Source organism: Lissotriton vulgaris, chromosome 3_1 (assembly GCF_964263255.1).
Source record: "Lissotriton vulgaris chromosome 3_1, aLisVul1.2, whole genome shotgun sequence".
Lineage (NCBI taxonomy): Eukaryota > Metazoa > Chordata > Amphibia > Caudata > Salamandridae > Lissotriton > Lissotriton vulgaris.
The window spans coordinates 1511492404-1511506494 of record NC_141689.1 but is presented as its reverse complement, the minus strand read 5'-3'; positions in this window follow the sequence as shown (position 1 = coordinate 1511506494).

Here is a 14091-nt window from a genome sequence, read left to right as displayed (position 1 = left end):
CCCGAATAAAAAGACTGAATAATAAGTATCAGAGCCCTGAATGGACTTATCTGGTATTGGAGGAATTTGAAAATCTTGATATAAGTGACGAAAGTGATGAAGAATTGATTGCTGACCAGACTACCGAAGAAGAACCAACCTGAACGTTGCCCTGTGTAAGCAACCTGTGCAAAGTTACAAGAGGGGTTGAAAAACTTCTTTTGAGCCAAAATGTCTGATTCCAATGTGAATGGAAGACCGAGACGTAATTGTTGTAAAACATGCTGTAAAGTATGTTTGTGTAGTATAGCATTAGTACTGATATTATAGATAGGACTAACAATTAGTATTCCTTACATGATGAGTAAAGATACTAGTTTGTACCCTACTAAACCAGTGACAAAAGACACAGAAGAGCTTCAAAAGAAAGATACACCACAAAGAGTAGAGACACAAGAGCAAGCACTTAGCCTTAGACAAACTGGAATGGACTTAGATGCATCAGATGAGGAAGGACTACACTATCACAGAACCAAGAATAGAACTCACTTAAATGTATTTGCAAACCTGTTAGTACACTACGTAGAACCAATGGAAATAGAAGACTTTTACGTCTGTATGAAGCTACCTACTTCAGTAGCTGAGGGTGTGACCTATCATCATTTACCACTAACCTATGGAATTTCCTGTAGTATTTTAGCTAGTTTGTTCTATAAAAGAGGACCGTTACAGTATTATTATTCTAACTCAGACGGGATATTTTCTGAACTTCCTATACGTGGAAATCTGAATCCTGTATATACTAAAAGTGATGTAACACGTTATATGGGAGAATATTTTCTAACCATAGGTACAATAGATTTAGGTGAAGCACATAGAGATAACTTAAAATGTTCATTACATGAACAAGAGAAAATGTTTCTAAATATGGCAGAGAAAAGAAGAGAAAGTTTCCAAAGAAAAGCAAATGATAAAAGACAGAAAACTCCTAAGTGGGCAGAAAACATTGGAAGCACCTCAAATGGTGGAGCTAATCCTGCTTTGTTGCTGGATTTCGACAAGAAAGGGAAACTTTGTCTTCACAAAGAAAAGACAAGTTATTATAATAACATATTTATTGGTTCCAGTGAATGCGAACACAATTACAAGGTAATTGTTGGTTGGGGTTTCAAAAATGGGTCAGAACCTGTGTTTCCCGGAATTTATTACATATGTGGAAACAAGGCTTATTTCAAATTGCCGGATCACTGGTATAGAAGCTGTTATTTTGGAATGAATTAGTGCGTAGTAAAAGAGAAAGTTTAGGAGAAATATTAGGTGATATATTTAGTGCATTGGTACCTGCAGTGGGAGTAACTCTGAATACACACAGAATTTGCAAACTGTCTAAAGTGGTAGATCAGTTATCAACTGACACTGCTGCAGGTTTTCTGATGATCAATACCGAAATGGTTGCAATCAGATCTATGGTTTTACAGAACAGACTTGCTCTTGACACTCTATTGGCAAAAGAGGGCGGAGTCTGTAGAATGTTGAAAGCGCAACATTGTTGCACTTACATTCCTGACAAAGTGTTGAAATTAAGAAATATGTGAGAAACATAACAAATTTGGAAAAAGACCTCAAACCACTGGAGGTTGACAGTGCCTGGAAGAGACTAACTGATGGTCTCTCCTCCGTAGGTAATTGGTTTTCTAACCTAGGTAAAAGTCTTGTGAGTAAAATACTGATGCCAATAGCAGGAGTATGTTTAATTGTGCTAATCATAATAATTTGTTGCAAATGTCGAAAACACAAAAAGAAGTATGCTGTGAATAAGAGAGGAATGAAACGGAATGTTGATGAACTCGAATTAGAAGAACTGAATAATCAGACTTACAAAAGAGCAAAGAATTTCCATCCTAATAAGGAAAATGGAAAAAGACTAAATAGAAAGTTTGAAGAAATTGAATTGGGTGAAATGTGAAAAGTTGGCATCTAGTTCTAATAATAGTGATGATAGTAAATATCATCAGAGAGGGGATTGATGGAGCAAGTATTCGCACGTTACGCGACTTGCTTGTATTCAAGAACCTCAAATAAACGTAACTTTGTAATCAATCTGTTTGTCTTACTAATATTGCACATTTTACACTACAAGGGGTGTCCCAGTGAAGCTTGCCTATGTGTTTACTAAACATTAATACGCTTGCCTCTAAAATGGCCGCTGCTTTGTGGGAATTTAGACTGCACATGCGTCGGTCATAACCACGTGATGTGACGCATTCGCAGTTCTGGTGGGAATTTGTTGCTCCTGCACAATGCACTTAAAGATGGCTGCTTTGTTTTCTCATATGCTCCGTGCTTGCATTGCCACTTTTGCAAAGCTGTCTGTTCTGCTTAACTCCTAATGCTATAGTTGGGCGCTAGAGGGCGCACTTGCAGCATGGCCGCACTGCTGTGAGGCTACTGCAGCCTGGAGACCTGATCCGGTCATTTATCCTTCTTTATCGTCACCCCGTTCCTTTTTGGCCCCGGATCCTAGGAGATGTGGGCAAGACACTCACTCGGTCCGAGTTTCATGTGCGTGGGTGCTTTCTGTGAAGCATTCAAAATTAAACAAAAACTACACTGTGCATATCGCCCAGAGGCTTCTGGAGTGGTAGAACAACTGAATGGCACTATCAAGTCAAGATTGGGAAAAATGTGTGAATCTACTGGAATGCAATGGATAGACGCTTTGCCCCTTGTCTTGATGGCACTCAGAAGTATTCCAGATCGGAAGACAGACCTGAGCCCCCATGAAATTCTGATGGGAAGAGTAATGCAGCAAGCATGAGTACCAGGACACAAACTAATAAACATTTCTGATGATTTGGTGCTAGAGTACTGCAAGCAACTGGGTGACCAAGTGCGTTCTATCTCTCACCAGATTGGGGAAGACGCCGTCGCCAAGCCAGCAACTCCAGCCCATGATTTGAACCCTGGTGATTGGGTTGTAATTAAGAAACACACTCGGTCGAGTTGCCTTGCACCGAAGTGGGGAAAGAAAAGACAAGTGATTCTTGTTACCACAACTGCGGTGAAGTGTGGGGGTGTGCCACGGTGGATCCATGCCAGCCATACGAAAAAGGTGACAGACGATGAAGAAACTGAGGCTGAAGGTTGTGCAGCTGAGGGGTCTCCAGAAGTTGGTCCTGAAGTAGCTGAAGAAGGACAACCGAGCAACAGTCAAGATGATTGGGTCCCAGTAATCGACCTGACACTCGACCCAATAAGAACCAGAAGACAAACGTACTTAGATAAAGAGTAGGATAGTGAGGACGAGACAAGAATAGAAGGAGATAACCAGATCATCGAAATCTACGCCAAAGCAGATGATGAAGTTCAGATAGGGACAGAACAGGTTATCGACACACCTCCAAGAACTCCTGAGACTGAAAAGGGACAGATAGAAAATAGGGTGGAAGTTCAAGCGGAAGATCAAAAGTTTGAAGTGCTTGAACAGGATCAGATAGAGCTAGACGAATGCGTTCAGGAAATAGAGGTTGAAACAAGCAAAAGTCAAATTCAGAATACACCTGAACAAGGCCAGTTTAGTGACCAGGCAGAAGAAACCGAACTGAGACCTGGAACTAGTCAGACAGAAAGGGAAGAAGAAGACGTTGAAACAGATGTGCCACAACTGAACAAAAACAAAAGAGCATTAGAAGAAAGCCAAATAACAGTGCCAGTTAAAAGATTCAAGAATGGGAATAGAGAACCAAAGGTTCGTCAAAAGACTGAGACTAAGACTAAAAACTGTAGAGGAAAAACTTGAGCAAGAGAATTAAGACTCCAGTGAAGCTGAGCAGTCTGGAGCAAAGCCCAAGAGAAGAAGTGCCCGAATAAAAAGACTGAATAATAAGTATCAGAGCCCTGAATGGACTTATCTGGTATTGGAAGAATTTGAAAATCTTGATATAAGTGACGAAAGTGATGAAGAATTGATTGCTGACCAGACTACCGAAGAAGAACCAACCTGAACGTTGCCCTGTGTAAGCAACCTGTGCAAAGTTACAAGAGGGGTTGAAAAACTTCTTTTGAGCCAAAATGTCTGATTCCAATGTGAATGGAAGACCTAGACGTAATTGTTGTAAAACATGCTGTAAAGTATGTTTGTGTAGTATAGCATTAGTACTGATATTATAGATAGGACTAACAATTACTATTCCTTACATGATGAGTAAAGATACTAGTTTGTACCCTACTAAACCAGTGACAAAAGACACAGAAGAGCTGCAAAAGAAAGATACACCACAAAGAGTAGAGACACAAGAGCAAGCACTTAGCCTTAGACAAACTGGAATGGACTTAGATGCATCAGATGAGGAAGGACTACACTATCACAGAATCAAGAATAGAACTCACTTAAATGTATTTGCAAACCTGTTAGTACACTACGTAGAACCAATGGAAATAGAAGACTTTTACGTCTGTATGAAGCTACCTACTTCAGTAGCTGAGGGTGTGACCTATCATCATTTACCACTAACCTATGGAATTTCCTGTAGTATTTTAGCTAGTTTGTTCTATAAAAGAGGACCGTTACAGTATTATTATTCTAACTCAGACGGGATATTTTCTGAACTTCCTATACGTGGAAATCTGAATCCTGTACATACTAAAAGTGATGTAACACGTTATATGGGAGAATATTTTCTAACCATAGGTACAATAGATTTAGGTGAAGCACAAAGAGATAACTTAACATGTTCATTACATGAACAAGAGAAAATGTTTCTAAATATGGCAGAAAAAAGAAGAGAAAGTTTCCAAAGAAAAGCAAATGATAAAAGACAGAAAACTCCTAAGTGGGCAGAAAACATTGGAAGCACCTCAAATGGTGGAGCTAATCCTGCTTTGTTGTTGGATTTCGACAAGAAAGGGAAACTTTGTCTTCACAGAGAAAAGACTAGTTATTATAATAACATATTTATTGGTTCCAGTGAATGCGAACACAATCACAAGGTAATTGTTGGTTGGGGTTTCAAAAATGGGTCAGAACCTGTGTTTCCCGGAATTTATTACATATGTGGAAACAAGGCTTATTTCAAATTGCCGGATCACTGGTATGGAAGCTGTTATTTTGGAATGAATTAGTGCGTAGTAAAAGAGAAAGTTTAGGAGAAATATTAGGTGATATATTTAGTGCATTGGTACCTGCAGTGGGAGTAACTCTGAATACACACAGAATTTGCAAACTGTCTAAAGTGGTAGATCAGTTATCAACTGACACTGCTGCAGGTTTTCTGATGATCAATACCGAAATGGTTGCAATCAGATCTATGGTTTTACAGAACAGACTTGCTCTTGACACTCTATTGGCAAAAGAGGGCGGAGTCTGTAGAATGTTGAAAGCGCAACATTGTTGCACTTACATTCCTGACAAAGTGTTGAAATTAAGAAATATGTGAGAAACATAACAAATTTGGAAAAAGACCTCAAACCACTGGAGGTTGACAGTGCCTGGAAGAGACTAACTGATGGTCTCTCCTCCGTAGGTAATTGGTTTTCTAACCTAGGTAAAAGTCTTGTGAGTAAAATACTGATGCCAATAGCAGGAGTATGTTTAATTGTGCTAATCATAATAATTTGTTGCAAATGTCGAAAACACAAAAAGAAGTATGCTGTGAATAAGAGAGGAATGAAACGGAATGTTGATGAACTCGAATTAGAAGAACTGAATAATCAGACTTACAAAAGAGCAAAGAATTTCCATCCTAATAAGGAAAATGGAAAAAGACTAAATAGAAAGTTTGAAGAAATTGAATTGGGTGAAATGTGAAAAGTTGGCATCTAGTTCTAATAATAGTGATGATAGTAAATATCATCAGAGAGGGGATTGATGGAGCAAGTATTCGCACGTTACGCGACTTGCTTGTATTCAAGAACCTCAAATAAACGTAACTTTGTAATCAATCTGTTTGTCTTACTAATATTGCACATTTTACACTACAAGGGGTGTCCCAGTGAAGCTTGCCTATGTGTTTACTAAACATTAATACGCTTGCCTCTAAAATGGCCGCTGCTTTGTGGGAATTTAGACTGCACATGCGTCGGTCATAACCACGTGATGTGACGCATTCGCAGTTCTGGTGGGAATTTGTTGCTCATGCACAATGCACTTAAAGATGGCTGCTTTGTTTTCTCATATGCTCCGTGCTTGCATTGCCACTTTTGCAAAGCTGTCTGTTCTGCTTAACTCCTAATGCTATAGTTGGGCGCTAGAGGGCGCACTTGCAGCATGGCCGCACTGCTGTGAGGCTACTGCAGCCTGGAGACCTGATCCGGTCATTTATCCTTCTTTATCGTCACCCCGTTCCTTTTTGGCCCCGGATCCTAGGAGATGTGGGCAAGACACTCACTCGGTCCGAGTTTCATGTGCGTGGGTGCTTTCTGTGAAGCATTCAAAATTAAACAAAAACTACACTGTGCATATCGCCCAGAGGCTTCTGGAGTGGTAGAACAACTGAATGGCACTATCAAGTCAAGATTGGGAAAAATGTGTGAATCTACTGGAATGCAATGGATAGACGCTTTGCCCCTTGTCTTGATGGCACTCAGAAGTATTCCAGATCGGAAGACAGACCTGAGCCCCCATGAAATTCTGATGGGAAGAGTAATGCGGCAAGCATGAGTACCAGGACACAAACTAATAAACATTTCTGATGATTTGGTGCTAGAGTACTGCAAGCAACTGGGTGACCAAGTGCGTTCTATCTCTCACCAGATTGGGGAAGACGCCGTCGCCAAGCCAGCAACTCCAGCCCATGATTTGAACCCTGGTGATTGGGTTGTAATTAAGAAACACACTCGGTCGAGTTGCCTTGCACCGAAGTGGGGAAAGAAAAGACAAGTGATTCTTGTTACCACAACTGCGGTGAAGTGTGGGGGTGTGCCACGGTGGATCCATGCCAGCCATACGAAAAAGGTGACAGACGATGAAGAAACTGAGGCTGAAGGTTGTGCAGCTGAGGGGTCTCCAGAAGTTGGTCCTGAAGTAGCTGAAGAAGGACAACCGAGCAACAGTCAAGATGATTGGGTCCCAGTAATCGACCTGACACTCGACCCAATAAGAACCAGAAGACAAACGTACTTAGATAGAGAGTGGGATAGTGAGGACGAGACAGGAATAGAAGGAGATAATCAGATCATCGAAATCCACGCCAAAGCAGATGATGAAGTTCAGATAGGGACAGAACAGTTTATCGACACACCTCCAAGAACTCCTGAGACTGAAAAGGGACAGATAGAAAATAGGGTGGAAGTTCAAGCGGAAGATCAAAAGTTTGAAGTGCTTGAACAGGATCAGATAGAGCTAGACGAATGCGTTCAGGAAATAGAGGTTGAAACAAGCAAAAGTCAAATTCAGAATACACCTGAACAAGGCCAGTTTAGTGACCAGGCAGAAGAAACCGAACTGAGACCTGGAACTAGTCAGACAGAAAGGGAAGAAGAAGACGTTGAAACAGATGTGCCACAACTGAACAAAAACAAAAGAGCATTAGAAGAAAGCCAAATAACAGTGCCAGTTAAAAGATTCAAGAAAAGGAATAGAGAACCAAGGTTCGTCAAAAGACTGAGACTAAGACTAAAAACTGTAGAGGAAAAACTTGAGCAAGAGAATCAAGACTCCAGTGAAGCTGAGCAGTCTGGAGCAAAGCCCAAGAGAAGAAGTGCCCGAATAAAAAGACTGAACAATAAGTATCAGAGCCCTGAATGGACTTATCTGGTATTGGAGGAATTTGAAAATCTTGATATAAGTGACGAAAGTGATGAAGAATTGATTGCTGACCAGACTACCGAAGAAGAACCAACCTAAACGTTGCACTGTGTAAGCAACCTGTGCAAAGTTACAAGAGGGGTTGAAAAACTTCTTTTGAGCCAAAATGTCTGATTCCAATGTGAATGGAAGACCTAGACGTAATTGTTGTAAAACATGCTGTAAAGTATGTTTGTGTAGTATAGCATTAGTACTGATATTATAGATAGGACTAACAATTACTATTCCTTACATGATGAGTAAAGATACTAGTTTATACCCTACTAAACCAGTGACAAAAGACACAGAAGAGCTGCAAAAGAAAGATACACCACAAAGAGTAGAGACACAAGAGCAAGCACTTAGCCTTAGACAAACTGGAATGGACTTAGATGCATCAGATGAGGAAGGACTACACTATCACAGAATCAAGAATAGAACTCACTTAAATGTATTTGCAAACCTGTTAGTACACTACGTAGAACCAATGGAAATAGAAGACTTTTACGTCTGTATGAAGCTACCTACTTCAGTAGCTGAGGGTGTGACCTATCATCATTTACCACTAACCTATGGAATTTCCTGTAGTATTTTAGCTAGTTTGTTCTATAAAAGAGGACCGTTACGGGGGGCGTGGCTAGCAGCCGATGATGGCGGCAGCAACCTAGAGAGGCTCCCGTAGCGCGGCGGCTTCCCGCATCAATCCGCATGCCTATCTGCTGACAGTCCCCAGGACGAGGAAGGCCAGAATAGGTGGTCGCTCTTTTGCGCTCCATGCAGCTCAGCAATGGAACAAACTTCCCATGGCCTTGAGACTCGAGAGTAGTGAAGCGCGGTTTAGGGCCTTGCTGAAAACTCACTTATACACAGCATAGACCTCTGGATTCTCTCTCTTGCTGGTTCACTGCTAGCTTAGCGCGGGGACATGCCGTGATGGCATTACTGTGCGCTTTACAAGCTCTTTATTATTATTATTATTATCCGCTCAATAATCAACCCAGAAGGGGTGTCCTGGGTTCGGTGACCGAACGACGGCTGCAGGAGAAATTTGGGAGCGTTTACGCCCTGGGAAGAGGAAGAAGGAACTACTTCGACTTATATAGTGCGGCCTGGTGGCACGAGTGCAGCCGCAGTGGTTGAGTCGAGTTCTATCCGGGCGGAAGTAGACCTCCATCGGCGCGGCCGACAGGAAGTGCCCGCTGCGACCACAGATCGACACCAGCGGACCTCCGGACTGGCGGGTCCCTCTTGAACACTCAACTTCTAGCTCTACCTCTCCGGCGACAAGGCGGAGCAGTGGATTATGGCGGCGAACTGCCACAACTGAAGTTCGAAAATCACTGCGTAGTCGCCGCCATCCTGCACCTCGTCTGCCAGTGTTGATGCAGACTCATTGCCGAAGGGTCTAAAACGCCTGTAGTGGTTTACAAACTGTGCCTGGCGTGACTATCCGTCAAGACGCCTTGGCGCCACTGGACGAAGGCGGCCTGCTTACCCTTCTACCGAGAGTGCCCCGACGTCGAGCCAAAATGGCGGGGAAGGGACTCCGACAAACCGCCACTCAGGCGAAGCTCGACAAATTCGCCTATGACAAACAGGCACTTTCCCAGTCGGAGCAGCGCAAATCTCTGGGCAAAGGTGCAGACAGTGACGGGGCTAAAAAGGCTACCCTGGATGACGTCCTACACGCCCTGGAGCAGGTTCAGGCAACGGTGGGCGCGACTGCTACCGAGGTGACCCTAATACGAGCTGACCTCCAAAAGATGAGCGAAAGAGTAAAACAGGTGGAGGTGGTAGCCAAATCGCTGGTGGAAGATGTCTCGGATCTACAGGTAGCGATGGAAAAGTTGCAGGCTGATAATAAACTCCTGAAAGACAAGCTGGACGATCACGAGGGGCGCTCCAGGCGGAACAACGTCCGCATTTTGGGGGTCCCGGAATCTGAAACTAAAGGGCCCATGGACTTGTACGTGGAGGATTTGATCAAGAATCAGCTAGCCCCTAAGTGGCTCTCCAACTTTTTTACTGTAGAACGAGCCCATAGGGTACCCGGTGGAACACCTAAGCCGGGGGCTCTCCCTCGTCCTATCCTGGCGAGACTTTTCAACTTCAGGGATCGAGACACGATCCTCCAAGCGGCCAGGGTGGCACCACCTATCCAGATCCAAAACTCGCGCGTTTCCTTTTTTCTGGATTACACAGCGGAGGTCACGAGAAGGAGGAGAACTTTTCTGGAGGTGAAGAAAACACTCCGCGAACAGGAATTGCCGTACTCCATGCTGTACCCGGCCCGGCTACGAGTGGTGGCCGACAAGAAGGTCTGGTTCTTTGACTCTCCTGAGACTGCAAGGGACTGGCTGGAGGGATGGCGCACAGTGGACCGCACGTCTGGCCGACAACGCAACAGGCCCCAGAACGACAGCCGGCCCGGCTCACAGACATTGGCTAGAAGGAGTGCGAGTGCATCGCCAACGCAAGACCTATCCGGGGCTGCCGGGGGCAACTGAGATTCACAGGCCGCGAACTGGTTAGACTCTGACTTCCTCACACAATGGTTGCTCAACCACGTCGTTATTGGACACCGGCCTGGACGTCCCGAGGGCAGCAAGGGGGCCGCCTGCTTTGGGGGACACTCTCCCCCGACGCGCAAGTACTCTGTTTGTGGGATGGATTAAGCGCTCTGCTAAGTTGGGGTGGCGGGCAGTTGAAGGTCCGTTAAGCAGGGAGGCAGGGTGGGGAGGGGTTGGTTCTTTTTCATGGGAAATTCACTAAGTCGATCAAGAACTGTAAAGTGTGTTACTACTAAAATTGTGTTATTGCAGGTGCGAATGATTCCTTATGGACGTTTTGTGTGCTGGGTGATTGAAGATGGCGGATGAACGACTCAATGCCGTGGGGCTAGATGGGGCACGGACTAGTGGCTCCGCCCTCCGAATCCTTTCCTGGAACGTGCGGGGCCTAGGAGATAAGGTGAAACGTGGCCTAGTTCTGTCTGAGCTAAAGCGCCGTAAACCAGACATAGCACTCTTGCAAGAAACTCATTTGGTGGGAGGGGCTACCAAGGCCTTGGACAGGAGAGGGTATAGGATGATTGTACATTCCGAATTTTCATCTGGTTCACGGGGCACGGGTGTCCTGATTAATAAATCCTCACACTTCATCACACTGAGCACTAAAGCCGATAATCAGGGGTGTTTTGCGGCGGTGGTGGGGCAGTGGGACGGTCGTCCGTTGACGGTGGTCTCGGTGTATGTTCCGCCGTCCCTACACTCAGTGATGCTACCAGCCCTGGGTGACTTCTTGTTATCCCTCCCGGACAGTGATGTGATCTTGGGAGGGGACTTTAATGCAGCTGCTGACCCGCAGCTTGACAGGTTTCCGGTAGCTGCTTTGCCGGGGGGACCCTCCCGGTTTCAGCGATTCCTAGAGGCACTGGGACTGATAGATATTTGGCGTCATGTTCACCCTCTGGTCAGACAATACACGTTCCACTCCACAGTCCATAACAGTCTCTCCCGCATTGATTGTTTCTTGGCATTGGGGGAGGGGATACAGCGAGTAGACACAGTAGACGTACACCCTCGAGGCATTTCAGATCACTCTCCGTTAACCCTCACCATTTCCACCCAGGCAAAGTCTCGTCGCCGCATATACCCTATTCAGGCCTCTTACCTTAAAGTCCCGAAAATCAGGAGGGCTCTTCAAAGGGCCACGGAGCAATATTTTGTTGAGAACGAATCGACTGTGGCGTCCGCCGAGGTTCTCTGGGAGGCCTATAAAACAGTGTTGAGGGGACAGGCTATAAGCTCCATATCGGCGCATAGGAAGGAACAGGCAGCTGAGCACTCTGCTCTCGAGCTCCAACTGCGCGCAGCCACGACCACGCACGAAGCTGACCCCATAGAGGACACAGCACACAACCTTGCACTCCAACAGCGACTATACACGGACCATGCACGCCTCACAGTACAAGGACATATCACTGAGACACAGAATCGGGTGTATGATGTAGGTGACAAGGCGGGAAAGATGTTAGCCTGGCTTGATAAGAGAGGGGGTAGCTCCAAGGGGATCCAGCAGGTGAAGGATGGGAATGGTACGATGCTGACTGACCCCGAACAGGTAGTGGAGGCGCTGGCGACCCACTTCGAAAAGGTGTATACTCCCGAAAGGGAGGTGACCGCGATTACGGCCCAGTGTGCGCTGAGCGACATAGATATCCCAACTCTGCAACCGGAGGCTATGGCCGACCAGGATGCGGCACTGACCATCGACGAACTACGGATAGCCATAGGGGCGCTCAAACCCGGAAAAGCACTTGGTCTGAACGGCATTCCGGTCGAATGGTACCAGGCACGCTCTGAGGACCTTTGTCCCTATCTACTTAAGATGTATGAAGAATGTCGCGAGAGGGGGCAGCTCCCACTGGACCAGCGAACAGCCACGATCGTGGCTATACCAAAGCCCGGCAAGCCCCAGGAGGAATGCTCATCCTACCGCCCCATCTCCCTGCTGAATGCAGAAAGTAAAATCTTGGCGAAGCTCCTGGCCAACCGTCTGCTGACTCACCTGCCTGATCTTATCCACCCAGATCAATCGGGGTTTATGCCTCATAGAAACACTGCGCTTAATCTTCGTAGGGTTCATGGGGTGTTGGCGAGGGCAGACCAACTTAGTGATAGTGCAGTTATATTGGCCCTGGACGCGAAGATGGCTTTCGACTTGGTGGAGTGGGTCTACCTTTTCGAAGTACTGTCTCACATGGGCTTTGGCCCGAACTTCATATCTTGGATAAAGCTACTCTACGCGGCACCAGTGGCACACGTAGTTGCGAATGGCCACATTTCACGCACGTTTCCGCTTGGAAGGGGCACCCGGCAGGGTTGCCCTCTGTCTCCCCTGCTCTTCGCACTCACCCTGGAACCTCTGGCTATTCGCATCAGACAAACTCCCTTGCTCAAGGGAATTCAATGGAAGGAGGGATGGGAGGACCGCTTGTCCCTCTATGCGGACGACATGCTGGTGTATCTGACGGATCCCGAGCATGGAGTTCCGGCCCTTCTGCACTTATGCGACGAGCATGGCAAGGTTTCTGGTTACACCATAAATTGGAACAAGTCGGAGATGTACGTGTTGGCGGGTCAAACCCCGACACTCGGGCCGGACTGCCCTCTGAGACTGGCTGGTTCCTCCTTTAAATACTTGGGCATCCATGTCACGAGGGACCCATCTGAATACAAGAGACTAAACTTGATACCACCACTGGAGCGTCTCAAGCAGGACGCCAACTTCTGGGCAGGGTTGCCATTAACAATGCTGGGGAAAGCAGCGTTGTACAAAATGAAATCGCTGCCCCGCTTTCTGTACATCCTAGATAACACACCATTCCCGGTGGCAGCGGGATACTTCAGGAAGGTTGCAGCGGTGGTTTCCGGCTGTTGTGGGGCAATCGGCCGGCGCGCATAGCCCAAGCTAAACTTTGCTGAGGCTGGTATGATGGGGGCATTGCACTTCCGAACTTGCACTTGTACTACTGGGCAGCACAACTCAGGCCCATTAATCAGTGGCTACACGCCCCACAGTCTGACCCGGCATTCCAAGCAGACAGGGCGCAGTTGGGCACCAATAACATACTTGCCCCACTTTATGATCGGAGAAAGTTGAGACTGCTGACAGGACCCACTAAACTCACTGTGGACACCTGGCACGCGGCGAGAGCTGCGCTAGGATGGAAGGGTAAACTCACCAAACTCACCCCGCTCTGGGAAGCACGCGCTTTGGCCAATTTGAGAACCAGCAAGGGGTTTTCCCACTGGGACTCCATCGGCATCTCCACAGTGGGGGACATGTGGGAGCGGGGGATGTTATTTCGTTCACCCGCCTGAGAGAAATATATGACCTTGGGCCGCACGAATCATATCGATACGTGCAGATTCGCCATGCACTGCTCTCGTCCATCCCCTCCGGATCGACTCTCCCTGAGTCCTCCCCACTGGAGGATCGCCTTCTGACCGACTTCATGGTGGAGAGAGCAACTTCGTTGACGTACCGTAAGCTCCTAAACAATTCACCAGATCCTCTGGCTCCCCTCAAGGAAAGGTGGGAACAGGAGGTGGGCGCCCTAGATGAGTACGAGTGGAATGAGGCTCTGGCTTCCCCAAAAGAGGCGGGCATATCGGATAGGATGAGGCTAGTCCAGCTAAAAGTCCTACACAGGGTATACTACACGAGGACACTGCTACACCGCATCCACAGAACTCCACACCCATTTTGCTTGCGTGGCTGCGGGGATGAGGGCACCTTCTTTCACACGTTTTGGGAATGCCCAC